This window comes from Mya arenaria, chromosome 13 (assembly GCF_026914265.1).
Source record: "Mya arenaria isolate MELC-2E11 chromosome 13, ASM2691426v1".
Classification (NCBI taxonomy): domain Eukaryota; kingdom Metazoa; phylum Mollusca; class Bivalvia; order Myida; family Myidae; genus Mya; species Mya arenaria.
The window spans coordinates 37,185,205-37,207,512 of record NC_069134.1 but is presented as its reverse complement, the minus strand read 5'-3'; the positions used below and the strand labels follow the sequence as shown (position 1 = coordinate 37,207,512).

At 33.7% G+C, this 22,308-nt stretch overlaps 1 protein-coding gene across 2 annotated transcripts in view; it reads left to right on the top strand.

Moving 5' to 3' along the window:
* Positions 1-22,308, top strand: part of LOC128214815 (uncharacterized) — a 52,995-nt gene that overhangs the window by 16,701 nt on the left and 13,986 nt on the right. The window contains exon 1 of one of the 2 annotated variants that reach the window (XM_052921484.1): positions 17,194-17,232. The exons of the other annotated variant lie outside the window; for it this stretch is intronic. The gene's annotated coding sequence lies outside the window, so the exon portion shown is untranslated. Of the gene's footprint in view, positions 1-17,193; positions 17,233-22,308 lie in introns of those variants that run through there. 2 annotated transcript variants of the gene reach the window in all.

Here is a 22,308-nt window from a genome sequence, read left to right as displayed (position 1 = left end):
GCACAAATATTAAATGACTGTTGGGTCCTAAAAGATTTACAGTGATCAACTATCGTCTTATTAGGGAGAAATATCTTGTTTTCTGCACTTTTCTTTCAAATTAAACACAGTATCCTTCATAAGAACCATTGTTTTCAATATTTAATAATCCTTTTCGGTAAATGAAAAGTATTGTTTTAATTGTAATTCCTATTTGGGAGTAAGATTGCATTTTAATGTTTGCCTGGTTACAAGTGTTATAATGATCATACTGTAGAATAACATGATAAAGAAACGTGCCAGCAGACGTTATTCTATCTATGAAGCAATGTTAGTAAAGTCTTTATCAGTACTACCTTCTCGCTACGTATTGTTTAGAATTTCTGAGTCGGTATATGAGACCATGATCCTTAATAAACTATAAATGCGTATCATGCTGCTTATGGTCTGACCTTAATGCCATTAATCCTATCTCGAAGTCATCAAGGCTACTGCAATTTTGTCCACAGAAATGATTTGCATAGAAGTGTATTTTGCTGATAGTTATGGCAATATTTAGGGATTATTTATTTATTAAAGAGACATTGATAGAGATGTATGTAATAAATGTCAAAATGCCACCAGCAAGATTTCTTGACACTAAGCAAGAGATACTATTTTAGGAAACGGCTCAATATTATTTTTGAATACATATTTTACTACTTTAAAAAAACAAAAACGTTTAGATCAATTAGTCATTCTATTTTGTAATATAGCTAATAAATAAGCTATCACGAAGCTTGTCATCAATTTGTAATTCGTTCTCATGTAGATGACCTATGCAGAAAGCGGATAACAATACAACTCATACTGTCATTTGTAAGGTAAATATATGGTTACTCTGCCAATGGAAACATTAAAGAACATTAAGCGAAATGTGCTCCAAATCCATCAAACTTAAAAGCATGATAATGCCAGTTGCGACCCAACTTGGCAGCGTCATTGTTACTATCAACCCAAAGAAGCATGTTTAGGGTAGTTATCGACCATTCCAATAAAACTGGTCAGAAGTCTGGTCTTACCATGACCCTGTTAGTACAACTATTCATTATTCCAACAATTCCTTTAAGTCAAGATCAATACATCGTAGTTGCACACCTTCTTAATTAACAGCAATGCTACCGGCACTCCTTGTTCCACTGCACAAATTATCGTCTTAGCTTAGAACTTTACTCGGAATTACTGTTGCTTTTCTTCTGAAAATAGTAATAAAGCTGTTAATGAACAACAGCCTTTAACACTTAAATGTTTGTTGACACAGCATTCAGCGTAAAGCAGTGTAAAGCAACCGATTTTCAAAATTGGCAGGATTGAAAGGACGACAATACGGAGAAACATATCAAGCCAGCGTAATACATACTACTGTTTATGACGTAGAATATAATTTAGCATTTTAAGATTTTGAAACATTGAATAATCGTGGCTTTAACTCCTCCCATATACAAGTGAATTTAAACACAATTTCAACATTTAACATTTATAACCCGTGGATCAACACATTAATGAAACTGACTTTTCACAATTTTGTTCTTTTCTTGCAATTGTATCATCTGGAATCTAAGCCAGTACTTTTCAGGTTGATCAAACTTGACGATCATGCCATGACATTTACAAACAGTTTGTATGACCATAACGTTAAACAACATTAAACCACACACTTAAAACATAAATAACAAAAAATGAATTTAAACATCTTGATTTTCACTCATGGAGTTTTTTGTGCACATCAGATGGTTATGTAAGTATGCAGGATTTTTTCTTAAAATGAAAATAAAACTTGTCAAAAACGCGATTTTAGAGGAACTCTTTATCGTCAACAGTGATATTAAATAACTACGAGTCATAGGACGTCAGTAAACAAAATGCCCTCGGGAAACATGAACGAGTTTTTACGATTTTGAACATGAATAAATGTCGTTGTGGAAAGTGAGAATAATGTAGTTTCTGTAACGATACAACGTTTCTGTTAACAAGACACATAAGCTCAATGAGCTATTTTCCAACATGAATAACAAACATACTTAACAAAATATTCCATGAGCTTGTGACCTGGAAATAAAAACATATAGGGTAAAATGAACACATATTGGAACAAGTACTTACAAAGGCCTTTCGTTATCATATTCATGCATACAATTACAAATAGTAAATTGGATTAGAGCATTGAAAACAGTGTAAGTGCATACTTACAATATTTAACATTTTAGTGGTCTACATTATCGTATGTAAACTATCCACTAACACCGCTTAACCTAATCAAAATCTGATTGTATTTCAAATCCTTTTCTGCCAATAATTTTAACTCTCTGTGTCAAGAAGATGTGCATTAATTTGTAATTTGCTTTGCCCAGAACTAAAACGGTGAGTTTTAGTTCTTGGTAGTGAATTTCAATCTTGGTAGTGAAAGCGTATTCAATTCTTAGCATTGCTCTCCGACATTTGGTCTTACCTTAATAGACAACTGTATTGAACAAGTTTCCAATTACGACACTCTGGGATATAGTTGAAGCCAATTTATCAGAAGAAAACTGCTGACTGTTGCATTTTGAATTTCTAAGTTATTAAGCTAGCGGTTGTGTAGACTTGTAATTTTATTTTGGTATATGTTGCCAGAACTTTTAAAAAGTCCCAGTTAAGAGTCACAAGGTTAAGGCCTAAGATATACTAAATGAGAAACACACAACAAACACGTGTGAGTGGGTGTGTAAGCTTATTTATACTCGCCCATTCGGCGAGTGCTCCGATAAGATTGTTAGCTATTTTAGGTTTTAGGAGCATAGTGTACAGACAGAATGATATCATGGTTAGCCAACCCTGGTTCCATATAATTAACCATTATTTCAAGAAACATTTGCAAAAGTATTCGGGGCAAACACAACCACACATATCGCTGGCTAATGCCCCAATAGCCATAGCAAGCACAAGTGGCGGATCCGTGGTCTAGTGATAATACACTTGACTGTCAATCCAGGGGTTGCAGGTCGATTTCCCGCCGCTCCACTAACAAATACTAATTGTCTTTCGGGAGGGACGTTAAATGGGTTCTCGTGTGACAGTACTATAGAATAAATTGATAGTTAAAGAACCAGCCTGAATGGTAGCTCTAGGGTTACATTCTATCTCTGCACTATGACTGATATCTTATCGGAGCACTCGCCGAATGGGCAAGGCCCGAGTACGTGTATAAATAAGCTTACACACCCACCGCAAGCACAAGTAATTAATTTGTTATCGCACCTGTTTTTAAGAACATATCGAATGATTTAAGATGCTCTAATGATGTGGTCTATATTAACCATTTTGGCTATCCTGGTACTTTGGCGATTTCAAAATACTTTTTTTTCTCAAAGAAAAAAGGGAAATATATGCTAATCTTTTCCATCCTACGGGAATTGCATAGCCCGTAAGGAATTGTTTGTAATCAGTTGTTTAACATATCGTCTGCAAATTACGTAAATGGAATAGATGGACAATGAAGAGGATAATTGTTTCTTAGAGTGTGAATTGGTAGCACATTTCACCGAGTGAGCACCTAAAAATGTGTTTAACGAGTGGCGTATTCCCTCTATTAAGCACATTACTCATTTCTTAAAATCCAACAGTTACATATTTCATTCTAACTCCTTAATAAAGTCAATCAGGCGGATCCGTGTGTATCAATAGTAAACAGGGGTGGTGAAAACATTCATATACAAGCAGGGTTCATTAGGGTCTATCTAGGATAGCATGAACTCTTTGTATTTAATTTTTAACATATTCATAAACAATTTGAGAAAATATTACTTTTTCCGGAAATTAACTTATTCCAATTATCAAGGGAAACAATCTGTAAATCAAATCCAAAATTATCTTTCAACATTCAAAAACCATCAATATCTGAAATTCTGAGTTATTTTGGATAACAATCAAACCATAATTTCTTTACATGTTTTATTTATCTAAACGTGGTAGGGTACGAAAAAAGCTCAAAAAAGAATTTTGTTTAGTGTTTCTCGTTTTAACCATATTTGGACAGAAATCAACAACAAAGAAACTGTCATATACATCTGACTACTTTCCTTCCTGGCATGATTTCGGATGTCTTATATGTATTTTTTTATAGAATTGTTTTGTTCGATATTTATATATTCTTGAGGTAAAACCGCTCTTTTAATTTGTGGTGTTTTAACCGCGAAACACGAACATCTTGAAAATATTTTTTTGTCATCAAAAATCTTATTTTATTATCTTATTTTGTTTGAACAAAAGTTTCAACACCTTTTACTTAATCCGATCCACACATTACCTTTATTCACGTGTTTTTCAACTAATGAAACCAAACCACTATAATGATAGAAGTCTGTCATAAATTGTATTTCATTTTTCTCTTTCTAATGCAATCCTTCTGAATGCTGATTACAAAACTGATAATAATGACACATGTCATCATGTACAAATAAGCTCATATTACCGATGGCCATGAACATTTCATAAACCTTTTAGCATTTTATTGGCAAATTAAGTGATCATTATAAATGGTTTAATTGTAAAGATAACATTAATATCTGAGACGTTTGTCATCAACTGCAAAATGTCAACAGATAATACAATGAAGAATACAGGGACAAGCCCAGTAGTTCAAAATAAAAAAATAAGTTTAGGGGCACAAAGCATGGGCCCGAATGACAGCACAAACCAAAGACCATAACCAAAACTATAGACACAAATACCAAAAACAAGTTTCCTGGTATTGAGACATAAGTTTCTCTACATCTAAGAGAAGTAGTTTTTTTCTGGAATTTCTATTATCTTCTATGACTTGCGGCTGTATGAACCATAACGTATGTGTGGGCGATAAAATGGCGAACAGATTGGCGTGTTCGTGTCCTTTTGTAAGACACCATTATCACTTCTAGATAATATATGAGCCTGCGGCTTATGGTTATGGGCAAGAAGGTGTTTGTTACAGAATGTCATGTTGTATTAATTTATGTGTTTAAAAAGGACATGTCAATCATAACCAAGCCCCGTATATAAACATGTAACGAATACCCCGTTCAAGGCTCAAAGCTTAGGCCTTATTGACACTAAACGAGTGACACAGAACTTTCGAAACTAGACATATAGTTCACAAATGGAACAGCATGTCTTCGTTATTTAATGTCGGGATAACCGTATGGAACAGAAGGAGTCCAGAGCATGCTCTAGTTCAAGAGTACTAAACCTCACCCGTGACCGTCACAAAAATCTTTCCCAACAACCACATAACACAATGAAAAACAAAATCAATATTACATTAATTGTACAGTTAATATTAAAATAACAAGCTGATAGTTGATAAATATTGCGATAGTCGTCAGTCTTGAAACGGAAATCCAAAGTGTTTTTAGCAGTTAGTTGTTGACTGCGGACGGTATGATTCATAGCTCGTGCTCATGTAAGCTGAACTATCATTTGACTCGATCTGAATCAGACCTGTTTGTTAAACGGAACCTTATAAATTTATATATATATATTTGTAAGTTATTATGTCTATGCAACTATTATCTATTTGATTCAATCTCGCTTTAGGTAACTTCCAAGTATTCCAAAAACAATATAAATATTTCGGAAAAGCGATTTTGATGCGTGTGTTGTTTGTTTGTGGTGATGTACGTTTGTGTCCCTCGTTCAGTGTGGTTTATTTGAGGTGATGTACGTTTGTGTCCTCGTTCAGTGTTGTTTGTTTGTGGTGATGTACGTTTGTGTCCCTCGTTCAGTGTGGTTTGTTTGTGGTGATGTACGTTTGTGTCCTCGTTCAGTGTGGTTTGTTTGTGGTGATGTACGTTTGTGTCGCTCGTTCAGTGTGGTTTGTTTGTGGTGATGTACGTTTGTGTCCCTCGTTCAGTGTGGTTTGTTTGTGGTGATGTACGTTTGTGTCCCTCGTTCAGTGTGATTTGTTTGTGGTGATGTACGTTTGTGTCCCGCATTCAGTGTGGTTTGTTTGTGGTGATGTACGTTTGTGTCCTCGTTCAGTGTGGTTTGTTTGTGGTGATGTACGTTTGTGTCCCTCGTTCAGTGTCGTGTGTTGTTTGTTTGTGGTGATGTACGTTTGTGTCTTCTCGTTCAGTGTGGTTTGTTTGTGGTGATGTACGTTTGTGTCCCTCGTTCAGTGTGGTTTGTTTGTGGTGATGTACGTTTGTGTCCCTCGTTCAGTGTGGTTTGTTTGTGGTGATGTACGTTTGTGTCCCTCGTTCAGTGTGGTTTGTTTGTGGTGATGTACGTTTGTGTCCCTCGTTCAGTGTGGTTTGTTTGTGGTGATGTACGTTTGTGTCCCTTATTCAGTGTGGTTTGTTTGTGGTGATGTACGTTTGTGTCCCTCGTTCAGTGTCGTGTGTTGTTTGTTTGTGGTGATGTACGTTTGTGCCCCTCGTTCAGTGTGGTTTGTTTGTGGTGATGTACGTTTGTGTCTCTCGTTCAGTGTCGTGTGTTGTTTGTTTGTGGTGATGTACGTTTGTGTCCCTCGTTCAGTGTGGTTTGTTTGTGGTGATGTACGTTTGTGTCCCTCGTTCAGTGTCGTGTGTTGTTTGTTTGTGGTGATGTACGTTTGTGTCTCCTCGTTCAGTGTCGTTTGGGCCTTATTGTGTTCATCTAAACAGGATGTATGTTTGAATTGCTGACCAGGGTGTATGTTTGAATTGCTGACCAGGGTGTATGTTTGAATTGCTGACCAGGGTGTATGTTTGAATTATTGACCTGGGTGTATGTTTGAATTGTTGGCCAGGGTGTATGTTTGAATTTTGACCAGGGTGTATGTTTGAATTGCTGACCAGGGTGTATGTTTGAAGCGCTGACAAGTCTAGCCCATTGCGAGAGAAGAATATATATATACAAACACATTTTATAGCCTGCACATTCCCGTGGGAACCGCTTGGTCGTTTAGGTATTTCTCTTATCAATTATTTACTATATCGTCTGCAAATTACGTAAATGGAAAATATAGACAACAGGATGGGGATCTATTTGCTTAGAAACCTCGCAAAGTGAAGCTCCTTAAGTTACACCTCTTTACAGCAACTTTATTATCCTTAGCCAGACACACTTCTTATTTTATAGACACATGAAGCTTGGTGCATAATCACCACATAACAAATAAACAGCATTAATAGGTAAATGTTATATATTGTAAAATGTACCTTCATACTGTCAATGGCATATAGTTTTCCAATATGACCAAGAGCTCACTACACAGAACTTAGGTTTTAGGTCTCCTTAGATTCCAGTACAGTTTTCACTTTATCCATCTACCGTTTAATGCTTTTTGATGACCATGCCATTAGTTTTCTCGCTGAAATTAGGTCATTGTTTTTGTGACTGGCAAAATTGGCTTATTAACGTTAATTGTTCATTTATTATTAACGCATTCTATTGTGTGTTCATGCTGTGTGAACATAGGAGGGTACGAACACAAATTTACAAACAGCGCACTTCATATCACTTTTTTCTGATAAACTTAAGCATACTGGGGTTGAAATTTTCGATAAAAAATAGGATCCGACCACGAAAAAAGCAACGGTCTTGTGAAAAACCAATCGAATTAAAATCCGTATATTATCAGTTGCTGTATTCGAAGTTACTCTCCTTCCAGAGAAGCACGTTTACTGTTACTAATGTTTTCACGAAAAAATACATAACCAAACAGAGCCCCTGGTGTTTTATACCGCTGTCTAAATAACATATTTGACACGCTGTGATACTGCTACATTTTGTAGACGGGATAAAACAACGGTGGCCCTGCTAAGCTTTTATACACGTACATGTATAGATGATTATTGTTGTACTATTAATCAGCTATTTCGAATTCCTCTACCCGATTACCAATAATTTAACATGCGTTTTATATACGAGTTTAAATTATTGCATTTCATCATAATGATAACATAAAATAACTATGTTCATGTTATAATACATGAATCATAAATCTGCAAGCAATACACATGCACTAGTTTGCCCCCCCCCCCCCCAGTGCGTCATAGCAAAGAAATTTAGAAAACGTGCCTTTTAAATGAGAAATGTATATAAAAGAAGGATAGAGCTCCGTTAAATTCAAATATGCAAAATCCACTCGAATGCTTACAACAGCAATATTTATTACCATATTCTATCAAAATGTCCTTATATGGATGGACATTATGCCGTTCTTACTTGATATAACATATATTCAAGTAAGCCTGCACGCCACCAAAACAGTTTGGTTTGCTTAATATAAATAAATCAGACTTTTGAAATTCGTCTTGATTTAATTTGTAAGCCCAGATTACTTATCCTTATTGGATTGATTGTACTGTTAGCATGATTTGAACGAGATCAAATCTTTATTTCGGAACTCGTGATACTCGTATGATTGTGAAACCTAATTGATTTCGGAATTTAGTACTGGTTGAAAATGGCACTATATAGCGCGCACATTTTCAACGCTATGTGTCTAGTTCACTGGATATAAACACAAATATGCTATGATAGCGACGTCATTAATGATCTGAATAAAACAATCATTGAAAACATACTAAACATTAAATCGATAAACATTGAAAATATCCCAAGAGATCAAATATTCTATCACAGAAAGATTATATTTTTTCCAATCAAGAAGCTACTAATTTCCGGCGATGTCATGCAACGTTTGTAATGTGACTGTATTCCTGGGATGATAAGGGCAAGCTTGAAAACCTTATACCACTATGATAAAGAATATTAGATTCAGTAAGTTTGAGGACGAATAGATACAATTGATTAAGATTAAATATATTTGAGGCGCCCCCTGAAACTGCTTTTTTGAAACTGCTATCTTGAGACTACCCCTAAAGCGTCCCGTCGTTAAGCCACGCTGTGGAATTAGGCGTCAGTCGCCACTTGCAAAACAAACAAGAATGCGTGAAAACGAACGGCCGCTGAATACCCAGCCTGGCGGTGTTGTATTACCCAACTTTCTTAAGAGCTGTACTTTATACTTTGGTACAATATTTGGCAATTTATTTTTCTTCATTTAAACAAAAACTGACATTTCCACTTTGAATTCGGCTTGCCTTTGATTCAGACTTGATACAGATGAAAGATCAAACAAATAAACTCGATAACGCATGTGTATGATCATAATATCTGTAGTATATCGATTTTACTGAGAGAGGACCAAAAAAGGCAAAGTGATCGAAAACTTGGCTGATCATTAATATTAATGCCTGGACATCGAAAACAATTGAACATCGAAAACACTTATGCCTGGACATCGAAAACAGTTGGACATCGAAAACATTTGAAAGGACCCATTTTAAAACATTGTGAAAATGATGAACGCAAAATCACTTGTTTTCACGACAAGCTTTGATATGAATTCTCACAAGGAAGACATAAAACATTATATCATTTAAAGTGTGTACGTGGATGGTTAATTCCAACCATTGTTGCAATGATTATGATATATTAAGAAAATGTTCAAGAAACGTGCCAACAAACGTTGTTCTTTAATGCATCGTTAGTCAAAGTTACAATCGCCTACTCACAGTATAAGTTTAGAATATCTGACCCGGCTGCTGAAAAAATAATCCCAGATGTAGTATATATAAGGAGCATGCTGCTTAATTTCGTACCATATTACTACTTATTTCCGATCCCTTAGTCGATACTCACGCAATTTTACCGCTTTGATCACACCAATGATGTGCATATAAGTACATTGAAGTTTATTAAAGCTAGTAGTAATGACAATGTTCATGCCAAAATTGGACACTGCTTACGGACTGTTTATTTTATAATTAAAGAGATTTTGATACAATTGCAACGTCAAAATGCCATAAGCAAGATTGCTTGACTCTAGTATTTTTGGAATACATATTTTACTACTTAAAAAACAACAATAACTTTTAGATCAATTATTCATTTGCATCAACTTGAAATCAATAAAGAATAACGCCAAAAAATAACAAATATGAACTGATAAATCAAAACCTGTTAAATATCAGAGTTTATTACAGGTTAAAAAAAATACTCTCAGACGAACTGGAACGTACACAATGCTATTTTGCAAGAGTTATGTCAGCTTATTATGTTTATACATTAAACATAAAACCATCATAGAAAACAAACAACAGCAGTTAGTTTGATCGATACGTATCGATTGTATTTTTAGAGCACAGTTACAATATCCTACCAGAGAAAGTCCTTATTCTATTTTTGCTCATCAAGAAACTACTGACTTCCGGCGATGTCACGCAACCCTTTATAGCGTTTGGCTGATGTAATGGAACTGTGTTTCTGAGATGATAAGGACAAAAAATGGAATCATTATACCATTAGGACAATGTCACATTTAATTAGTTTGAGCACGAACAAATACGACTGAGAGAGGACCAACAGGCAAAGTGAAATCAACACTTGACTGATCATTAATGTGCATGTAAAAATCGCAATCAATCAACGTGTTGTTTTGCAACGAGCTGTTTATAATCAAATATTAAACAGTGTCATTTAGCAATCAAGAAATATGAAGAGGAAACACGTTAACATCATTTAAAGTTTAAATTTAAAGTGTGGCTAATCAAAGCAACACTTTAAAAAAGTCAATAAATGCACGGGTATAACACACATAAACCTTTGACCATTACCATGTAATGCATTTATGAGAAGTACAAATTACTGACAACAAGATTGTAACCGTGTATCTAATAGCTCAATCGCACAAATATTATTTGACTGGTAGAATTACAGTGATCAACTATCGTCTTATAAGGGATGAATACCGATTTTTTCTGCACCTTTCTTTCAAATTAAACACCATATCCTTCATAAGAACCAATGTTTTGGATAATTAGTTATCCTTTACGGTAAATGAAAACAATTGTTTTAATTGTGGTACATCTTATTTGGGAGTAAAAGTGCATCTTAATGTTTGCCTGGTTATCAGTGCTATAATGATCATACTGTATAATTACATGATAAAGAAACGTGCGAGCAGACGTTATTTTATGAAGCAATGTTAGTAAAGTCTTTATCAGTACTACCTTTTCACTACGTATTGTTTAGAATTTCTGAGTTGGCGTATGAGACCATGATCCTTAATAAACTATAAATGCGTATCATGCTGCTTATGGTCTGACCGTAATGCCAAATTTCCAATTTCGAAGTCATCAAAGCTACTGTAATTTCAATGCTTTGTCCACAGAAATGAATTGCATAGAAGTGTAATTTGCTGATACCAACAACTAACGGCTTGTTTATTTAATAAAAATTGATAGAGATGTATGTCATAAAGGTCAAAATGCCACCAGCAAGATTTCATGATACTAGATAAGAGTCGCTCTTATAGGATTATAATGTTTGGATACATAATTTACTATTTATAAAAAAACCTTTAGATCAATTAGTCATTCTATTATATTCACGCGTCCCTGAATTATGATAATTTTTTAATAAAGACGTGAACAAATACCTTTTTGACTTTTAATTACGTTTTCTCTATTCGTCAAGCATTGCTTATGACAGCATGCATACAATATATATAGAGTGGAGTTTTGTGCTGTTCTTCCATGTTTCTTGTTTGTGATTTTTTGTTTTTGTGTTCTATGTCTTTGGCGTTTACCCAGTGCCGTTAAACCGGGTTTATGTCTAAAAATTTTGCTTCTGATCTTGTTTCTGTAGTTTTTCACATCAGTTTTGAACTAGTGACCGTATGCTTTAAAAATCTAATGAATTCGATGATCAAACTAATTATCTTAAACTCGTTAAATATTTTGATTTATTATGTGTTACAAACGACAGTTTTGAAAAAGATTAGCGATCAAGCTATGACATACAAAAAGTTCATTTTCAAGCATTTCCCCCCAGCTCATTATGTTACACATTACCTCACATTATACAAAAAACTATCATAGACACCATTGAAAATAAAAGCTAAATCGATAGTATCGATTACACTTCTATATCCCGGGTCTAAAATCCTTTCAGAAAAAGTAATTACCAGTCCGGAAGCTACTAACTTCCGGTAGTGTCATACAGCGCTTTCAAGGGGTTCTCTGATGCAATTGATTTGGATCCCGGGAGGGACAGGGGCAAAATTAAAAGAAAATTGAATCAGTATGGACATCGATAATATTGAATTTTATTACATTGTTTGAGCACCAATTGATATTAACAACGAAGTGGATTAAAGAGCGAAGATACGCATAAACTATGCTCATCATAGCTATTTGGTCAAAAGAGCAAAAGCAAATCAACAACACTTATATATCTAACTATCTATCTTCTATCGATCTTCTGGATCTGATGTGTGTGAAGCGAGTGTTGGCTTGCATAAAATAAGTTATTTTTTTAAAAAGCTTCTGTTTTTGCACGAATTCCTAAGCTTAAATGTCCAATGCATTAGAAGGAATTTGTTAATATTATATTTATCACACGTTGGAACTCACATGTATGGTTTTGTACTTGATATATGTTGTATTCTATGTAAATATGGTTTACTGTAAACTGAATACCGGTGGATGTGAAATAAAAGGCTTATTTTTTTTCAACAAATTATTATATAAAAAAAATATAATTGGTGTTTTAGCCAGGTTTTAAAAAGGACAGGGTGCTACAGAAAAAGGACAGGGTGCTTCAGGAAAGGGACAGGGTGCTACAGGAAATTGGGCAGTGAATATTTAAAGCATTATGGTTTCCAAAGAATGTGTTAGAAACTGTGCATTTTTGAAGTAATATTAGTTTTAACTACAAACTATGTAAAGTTCACAGTCATATTTTTAATCAAAACAAAAGAAATTAGTTGATAATGCCTAGAACTAAATGATTACCTACCTGCAATTCCATTGGCTGAAAAGGAAGGTTGTATTTTAAAAACATTTGTCTGAAGTAAATGCAAGCCTGTTGATACTTAAAAAGTAAAAAAAAAGTATCAGGAAACATAGAGCCTCACATGACTGTTATGCACTTTTAGTAAAAGTCCCCAGTGCCTACTCCTGGCGTATGTAAACACAATCTGACACGACGTCTGAAACTTGATCCCAGACGGGCAATTAATAAAGATCACGGTGCTTGTTTTAGACCGTTAGGCTACATAATTCTCCCTTTTCTTAGATCTCAGCTAATCACACGACAGGAGTCACCAATACGTATGCAGTTTCTATATTATATTGATTTTCTTAAATTGAAGTATTTTGTCCATTCGTTTCGTAAATGATGTATGCCGCTCTAGATGCACTTTTGTTTGATATTGTTATACAAACATAAGATATAAAAAAATAATAAGACTTATAACTAAAATTACATTACAATTCTTGAATTGTCTATATTTAAAATAACAGGCAATATATATACATGTATTACAAACATAAATTTGGAGTGATAAACCTTTAATTACTTACTTAATAATGCATTTATGGAATTTATCAATTACTGATAACAATATTGTAACGGTGTATTTAATAGCTGAAAATGCACACATATTAAATTACTTGTCGGTCCTAAAAGATTCACAGAAATACCGTGTTTTTGCACCTTTCGTCCAAATTAAACACGGTTTCCTTCATAAGAACAATTGTTTTTGATATTTATTCATCCTTTTGATGAATTAAAACAATTGTATTAATTGTGGTACATCTTATTTGGGAGTAAGAGTGCAGCTTTAATTGTTTGTACTAGTAATAACCAGAAGGTGCAAGACTTCAAAGAATAACATGTTTAATAGATCAGGCCGAGCATATTTTAGATGGGTTTCGATTAGACAATAATGCATTCGGAAAACCTCGGCCATTTGCCATCAAAACAATTCTCGGATGTTTGCCGATAAATCATTCAAAGTAGTTCGTAAAATTTTAAATAAAAATATTAATTAATTGTAGTGTTTTAACTTGTATTTTGTACAACTTTGTTTAAATTGATTGCCAGTGAAGTAAATTATTGCCTAAATAATTAATATTTTTAAGAAAAAGTTATTATGCTTAAATGCTAAATTGAAATAATAACTCCGCAATCTACTTGCAGCGTAGTTGGATGTAAAAATTTCTGACGTTCTATACCGTCCTTATACATCTAAGATTGATTTCTATTTTGCCGAAATGACCTCCTTAGACCAACTATCAATCAACCAGTGGATATGATTTGGTTCTAATTGAAAGGCGGTTTAGATTTACCATTACAGTATAATTATTTCTGTAACTCAGGATGAAGGAAGATTATCGTCACCACATTACACTTATTTCAATCAGCAAAATGTTTCTCTTTAAGGTTCTAAAATAGCATGATGGTTATCGACCAGAGAATCAGGGAGGCCAGTAAAAGGCTGTCTTTGACCGTGACCTCGTTAGCCACACCATCCATCACTTTTTCCTTCTTGTTTTCTAAACTCCGCGATCGATGCGTGAAAACGGTCCTAATTAAGTCCTAGTTTACCTAACAAATGATGGATTTTAGGCTTTACCCGCCTATATTACTGTAATACTAAGCATTCAACTGGGGAATGGTTGATATATTTGGAAATATAGGTCAGATATGGACATTTAACAAAATGCATTTAGTTACAATAAAGTTGTCTTTAACATGAGATCAAATAAAAAAAACACAAAAAAAACAGCTAAGCTACTAATATTACGGAGTGTACCAGCACCCTTGTTCGATCGAAATGCATCTGTGTTTTAATAGTTAAGGGTTTACATTCATGCCCCCGTAAGTGGGATCGCCAGAAGGATTCTTATTTAATCATCTATAGAACCTTTGGCGGAATATATTGCCAAATTTCCCTTAAGTTGTAAACTGTTTTTGTTAAGCGGATTTCTTAGCGTTTCACGTATGCATACTGGTAGAATGTAGACCATCGCATTACCTTTGCAAAACTAAACGATTATTAAGAAAGCCGGGCAGTGCCTGGATTGAGCAGAATTAGTGTCGAATTAATGGTCTTGTAATTCAAACATAAACACGTTAAATATTACTTAGTTTATAATAAAATAATCCAACGTGTATTATATAAGTTATTCATTGCGTAAACCGTGTGTAGTGTGTCACGAAAATGATATTAATTCAAGGTATGCAAGATTCAACTTAAGTTTATCTTAAGGTCATACATCATTGACTTCATTCAATCTGTTGGTCGGTTATTAATAAAACGTAACCCGATTAGCTACATATTTCTTAGATCCAATGAAGACCAATATTGAATACCAGCCCAGAATATTACGGATATTTGAGTACCATTTTATTCAACAGAAATACCAGTTGCTCAATACAAATAAGTCCCTTGATACACTGTGAACATTTGAGAGAGAACATTGCATATTAGGCTTTTGGCAAATATAGATTTTTAAACATTAGTAACAATATCAAATAATTACAGATGTACCAAGTTAAAACCTCTTTTCAAAGGTATCACGACATGTCTGCATTGGGGAAAAAAGACAAAATAACGCATGTCACTTTCAATATCCAAGTTCCACGTATGAGATGTGTACTCACGAATAGAAAACCCCCATATATTTTGTCCCTCGTTTTTAAAGATAAATCATTTTGAGTGCAGCCCAGGGCTGGTATTCTATATTGGTCTTAATTGGATCTAAGAACGATGTAGTCGGATTACGTGTTATTCATACCTGACAAAGTGACTGAAGTAAATGATATATAGCCATAAGGTTGACATAAGTTGATTACTGAATACCACCCCAGAGACCACTTGTCCATATCATGTTCATGATCAGCAAATATCACTTTCAAAAGTTTAAACTGCTGTAATAATTTTCATGCATTGGCATTACTCATTACGGCAACCAGATGCGTTTAACTTAATAAGTATGCATAATGTCGAATAAAGTATGAAACATAAAAGTGTAATTGAAACGTGAATTCTTTAAATAATTCATGATGACAATCAGAAAACTTTTCTGTATTTTGTTGCTCAATTGTAGAAAATCATCGAATTCCCATATTTCTGTCCTCTTTAGAAGGTTTTGTGGAAACAATGTTTTGTTTTCATTATTTTTAAGTGATAGTCGTATCTAAAATCTATACATACGTATGTATCACAAACTTAAATTTTGAGTGATAAGCCATTAACTATTTACTAAATAATACATTTATGGATAATATTAATTACTTACAACAACATTGTAACCGTGTATTTAAAAGCTGTAAACGCACAAATATAAAAATGACTGGTGGGTCCTAAAAGATTTACAGCGATCAATTGTCGTCTCATAAGGTAGAAATACCGTGTTTTCTGCACCTTTCTTTCTAATTAAACACGGTATCCTCCATAAACATATTGTTTTCGATATGTATTCATCCTATTCAGTAAATTAAATCAATTGTATTAATTGTGGTACATCTTATTTGGGAGTTAGAGTGCATCATTTGAATGTACTGGGGTGCTTTGCTGTGTTTAGCACATCATAGAATGCTTTTGGGCAACGTATAGGCCAAATAATAGGAACGATAAGAATAACATAATTTTATATACTGCAATTTAATGATAAAACAGACCAAAACATTGATCAACCAGAAAATCATATACTCTTGTTGCCGAAAATTGTACAAAAAGACAATAAATAAATAAATAAATAAATACAAACATTTAATCTTTTTTTTTTAATAAATCGAAATTACAAGCAAAAAATACAAAACAAAATAATATATATATCTATTAGTTAATTATATGTAAAAATGCGTGTCTCATTTATTTGTGAATTTGACCAAAATATATAATAGACTGAACATGGTAACATTCCATATATAAAGATACAACTGTTTTCAAGTGCTTTAGTAAGAAGATTGATAACAAAGAACTACCATAGAAATAATATGACTTTAGTCTTACTGAAAAAATTGACTTGTTCTCAACCTGAAAAATACTGACACAACCCTATCCAATTAAAACAAAATGTTTTTAAGATAAACGATAGACAAATAATGTTTTAACAATAAAACTAAAGTGACACTCTTATTCAAATTATATTATTTATTTCAAACTAAACTAGGTATCCTTCATAAGAACAATTGTTTTCGACATTTATTCATCCTTTTTTGGATTATCAAAACGATATTCTTAAATGTGGTCAATCTTATATGAGAGTAAGAGTGCATCTTTAAGTTCGCATTCATATTTATCAATAAATCGAATCGTTTAAATGAGCAAACTAGTCAAACTTGCACAACATAAATATCTTTTTTTTTAATTTTCACAGATACGACCCTTTAGACTGATTAAAGCACAGACGATTAGTAAGTAAAACTGGCTTTTATCTATTGACACAATTTTATCATAAAATGAAAACTGGATGTGTTTGTCTTATCTTCGAGATCAGAAAAAAAGAATGTCAATCAAATACGTTTTTGTTCATTGTTCATCAGGGATTGCTTTCTCGGACGTCGGTGAATGACTGTCTGAAACACGCAATACATATACGGCTCAAAGGCAGGACTTCCAATATCCCACTCAACGGAATGTCCTAGTATAGTGAATACTGTATCAATGAATATCTCTTTAATACATGTTCTTTTCTTTTAATTATATGCCATTAAGAGGTATTTACTGGTATAATATACATACACATGTTTAACAAACATAAATGTTGAGTGATAAAACATTCATTACTTACTAAAATGCATTTATGGAAAATATTAATTACTGATGACAAGATTGTAACCGTGTATTTAATAGTTGAAAACGCATCAAATATTAAATGACTGGTGGGTCCTTAAAAAATTTCAGTGGTCAACTTTCGTTTAATAAGGTAGAAATACCATGTTTTCTGCACCTTTCTTTCAAATTAAACACGGTATCCTTCATAAGAACCATTGTTTTCGATATTTAGTCATCCTTTCCGGTAAATTTAGATAATTTTATTAATTGTGGCACATCTTAGTTGGGAGTAAATGTGCATGATCTTTAAGTTAATGTACCATGCCAGAACCAGGAGGAAGTGTCTGGAACCAAACGTTGAGAGGTCCCCTATGTATTCTAAATTTGTGAGAGAAAACGAATTCGCATTAAACAACATTAGTTATATCACCGAAAGCAATAAATGGTCTGGAGTGTGTAGTTTCTTGATCGCGGTGAATTGACAGTTACAGCACGCGTATAACATCCATCATTTTCGAGCTTTCATTACAAATATGTATAAAACTGACTGGGTTTAATACGTGCAACCGTTTAAAGCTGCTCTCGCACAGATGGACTATATCGAGAACTTTCTTTTGTCAGCCATTTGTTTGCGTAAATGTCTAAGACTCGGTGATATAAGACTGCTGACAAAGGATGAGATTGCAGTTTTTCATTTTTTCGTTCGAAAATTGACATTTTATGCCAAAAAACTCATATATTTAGCCACAAAACTTCAATTTTCCAGACCTGGCCTGACTCCAAATGCTGCGTAAGCAGGTCAGGCCAGGCTAGGCCAGGTTTCAGAACATTGCTTTAAAATAGTGAATCCCTAATTTTACTGATCAACGCAAGACTATTAGCCCAGTCAGCATAATAGTTTTCGGACATTTATGAAGTATAAGTATGTTGACATATTCTGACTTAAAAATGATTTTGTTTGTATTTTGCGATATGTTCGAAATAACGTGCGCTTAGTTTTGATTGAATATTACAAATGTCTTACTATGGCCATTCATCATTAATGTTTGAAATGGTGTCATGTTTTTGTGTATCAAGGTTGCGTATGCGTACGGACATCCTTAAGGTCTCAAAATAAAAGCTTTGTCAATTCACGTCAAGATAGATTAAAGTAAAACTTATTAGATTCCTTTTTAAAATACCATCATATCTTTTTTGATTTTATTTCATTTGAGGTCATAATCCTATAATATTATCAATAAATTGTTTTCGTTGCAATGAGCATTTGAAGTCAGAGCCTCATATCTAATCAGCAGTTTTGATGAACAAAGCTGACAGTCCCATTCGACAGCTGCTGAATACAAATAAGCCTCCACACTAATCATGGAAACGAATTAGAACTTTAGGACATTCAAAGCCATAACAACATTAATCTCAATACTCTGTGGACATTAGGTTAGACCGTTGCAAATTAGATAATACTAATTTTATTATGACATAGCCTGTACAGCGGATCAGCTTGCCAGAGATACAAAGCAATGCGCCATGCCATCATTACTTAATGTTAACAAGTTATACTCAACGTGAACTTAAAGACTATGCAAATTATTATAAGCATAAAATCATAGTTTAAACTTGGAAACAAAATTTCATCATGAAAACAGTTCCTTTCGAAGGGCAACAAACGCTGTAATTGCGTATGTCAAAAAGTTATTAAGGTAGCAAAACAGGCTGACACGCAGATACGTTCTCGTTTATTATCCCAGCAGGAGTTGCTTTCGTATATTCTATTAACATGAATGATGAATAACGAATTACTATTTGCTGCTTGGAGTATGCACTTGAACTATCACACAAAGCACTAATACGTATTGCATTTTGCAGGCAAATTCTTTATCAGAATTATTATATTCATGAGATAAAGCGATGTAATATACAGCAAAAGCCCAGAAGACATATGCAAAACAAAAAGAAAACCCTGTTAGAGGCACAATGTTAAAGCTGCACTCTCACAGATTCACCGTTTTTTCCAACTTTTTTTATTTTTTTTGTCACGGAATTAGCAGATTTTTGCGTAAATATCTGCAAACCAGTGATGAAAGACTGTTGACAAAAGATCAGGTCGCTGATTTTCATATTTCCATTCCAAATTTAATGTTTTATGGCTTAAACCGTTACTAACGATTTTAGAAACATGCATAAAACATCCATTTTGGAGAGGACATATGAAAATCTGCGATCTGATCTTTTGTCATTAGTCTTTTATTACTGATATACAGATATTTGCGCAAAAATCTGCTAATTTTGAAATAATTTTGACATGAAAATGCCATGACACAGAGTCATGCTGAAGAGTAAACTTATTTTAAACGCCAACAATGGATAAAGAGGTATATCCACATATAATGCCCCAATATGATAAAAGAGATAGATCCACACATTATGCCCCCATATGATAATGAGATATGTCCACGCATTACCCTCCAACAAGATAAGGAGATGGATTCACTCATAATGCCCCAATTGTATAAAGAGATATGTCCACACATTACACCCCAATATGATAAAGAAGTATATCCACTCATTACACCCTAATATGGTAAAGAGATTTATCCGCCAATTACGTCCCAATTCGATGAAGAGGTTAATCCACACATTATGCCCCAAATACGATAGAGGCATGTCCATACACTACGCCACAATATGATAAAAAGTATAGCCAAAGTTTACGCTCCAATATAACAAAGAAGTATATCCACACATTACACCCAAATACGATAAAGAGATATATCAACACATAGCTTGTATTTTATTTTCATTGTGATACAATATTATTTTTTATAATAACTTTAAAAGGGTGGCTTTTTCATTCCAGTTTCAAACTAATTTTACTGTTCTAAATTCTTGTTAATAAAGACAATGATGATCAAACTTATTAAATTAAATTTGCAATTTCTCTTAAGATCATCAACTATCTACATTATTTGAATCTTTAACTTCTGCTGAAAATAACGAACGCCTTTTAAATATATAAATGGTAAGTAAACTAGAAATCAGATTTTTGAAATTGCTGTCTAAACAAATTGATTTCGGACTAGCAATGTAAATTTATTCTTTACGGAACTAGATCATTTTGATCATACACACCAAACATAGTCAAAATCGTGAGCTAAGTTTTTCCCCCATTTATTTATAGTAGGCGGATATTGCATGTTTTGACTAAATACGCATATTACAAAATTATTGAAAAATAAGTCTTATAAGAAAGAGTATTCAGTCATATTTATTATAAATATTTTTTGTCTGAGAATGTAAATGAACACAAGCAAGAACCTGACAAAAATGTCTAGAATCAGTCGTGTATAGGTCCCTGGCGTACTCTTACTGTGAATAGATACAATTTTACATTAGACGGCATTAGTTCTATCACCTAAGCATTGGAATTGGATACCTAGATACAGGCTTTTGGTTGACAAGGATTGCCAAGGCGAACGTTAAACATCCAACACATCAGAGTTTCAAGATTCAGATTTAAATATATTGAATTTTGGCAAGCGCTAAGATGAGCCATTCGAATGATATTCAAAGGTTGATCGATATGAATTGATTGCACGTGTATTGTGCCTAGTTCCAATAACCTTTCGGAAAAAGTTATTCTCAATCAGGAAGCTACTAGCATCCGGTAATATCATGCAGCGCTTTCAAGAGTTTCACTGGTGAAATGACATTTATTGTAATTGTGGCTATAAACGCGACACAGCCGGTCTCGGAATAAATGAAAAACATTATTTTACATCGAAATGATATTCGAGTTTGAGCATGAATAAATACAAATGAAAATTGATTATTAAAGACCAACACTTAAAATTGAAACGTGACAACAGATTTTACTCATTAGACACAGGCAAAGCATACAATGTAATGTCTGTCAGTTTTGCAGCCAATTTCCTTTAGACTATTGTATGAACATTGTTTCGCAATGAAGTTGGCCAAGATCGGTTTACGGAATATCAAGGATGAAATAATATTTAGACCTGACTGTTAACAGCCCCGAAGACTAATAAGTAATACTGGCTTTTATCTATTTTCACAATTCTTTCATAAAATGAAAACAGGATGTGTTATTCCTATCTTCGAGATCAGAGAACTAGCTTGTCAATCAAACACGTTCTCAGTTATTGTTTATCATCGATTTCTTACGTCGTTGATATTGTATACATGTCCTGTACGCGCTGACGTTTGATTTGAAATACAGGACGGGCTAAAATTTCACAACAGTGAACAATGCACAGTGTGAAACTATGTTCATATTTCGTAATGTTTTATGACTTAATAAAGCTTTAAGAAAAATGAAAAAAAACAAACACAATATCATTTTTTCAACATAAATATGATAACCAGCGATCTTACTTTTTTCAGTAGTCTAATATTACTGGTTCCCTTGCCTTTTCACAGACAAAATAATGTCAAAACGTACAATCTGTTAAAGTGCAGCTTTAAGTTTATGTACCATGCCAGAACCAGAAGACATTAAAGCAGACGTTGAGAGGTCCCCTGCGTATTCTAAATTTGTGAGAGAAAACGATTTCGCATTAAACAACATTAGTTATATCACCTAAAGCAATGCATGGTCTGGAGTGTGTTGCAGCTTGTTCGCACAGTTAACAGGGGGTTAAAGCAAACGTATAACATCCAAATCATTTTCGAGCTTTCATTCTAAATATGTAACAAAAACT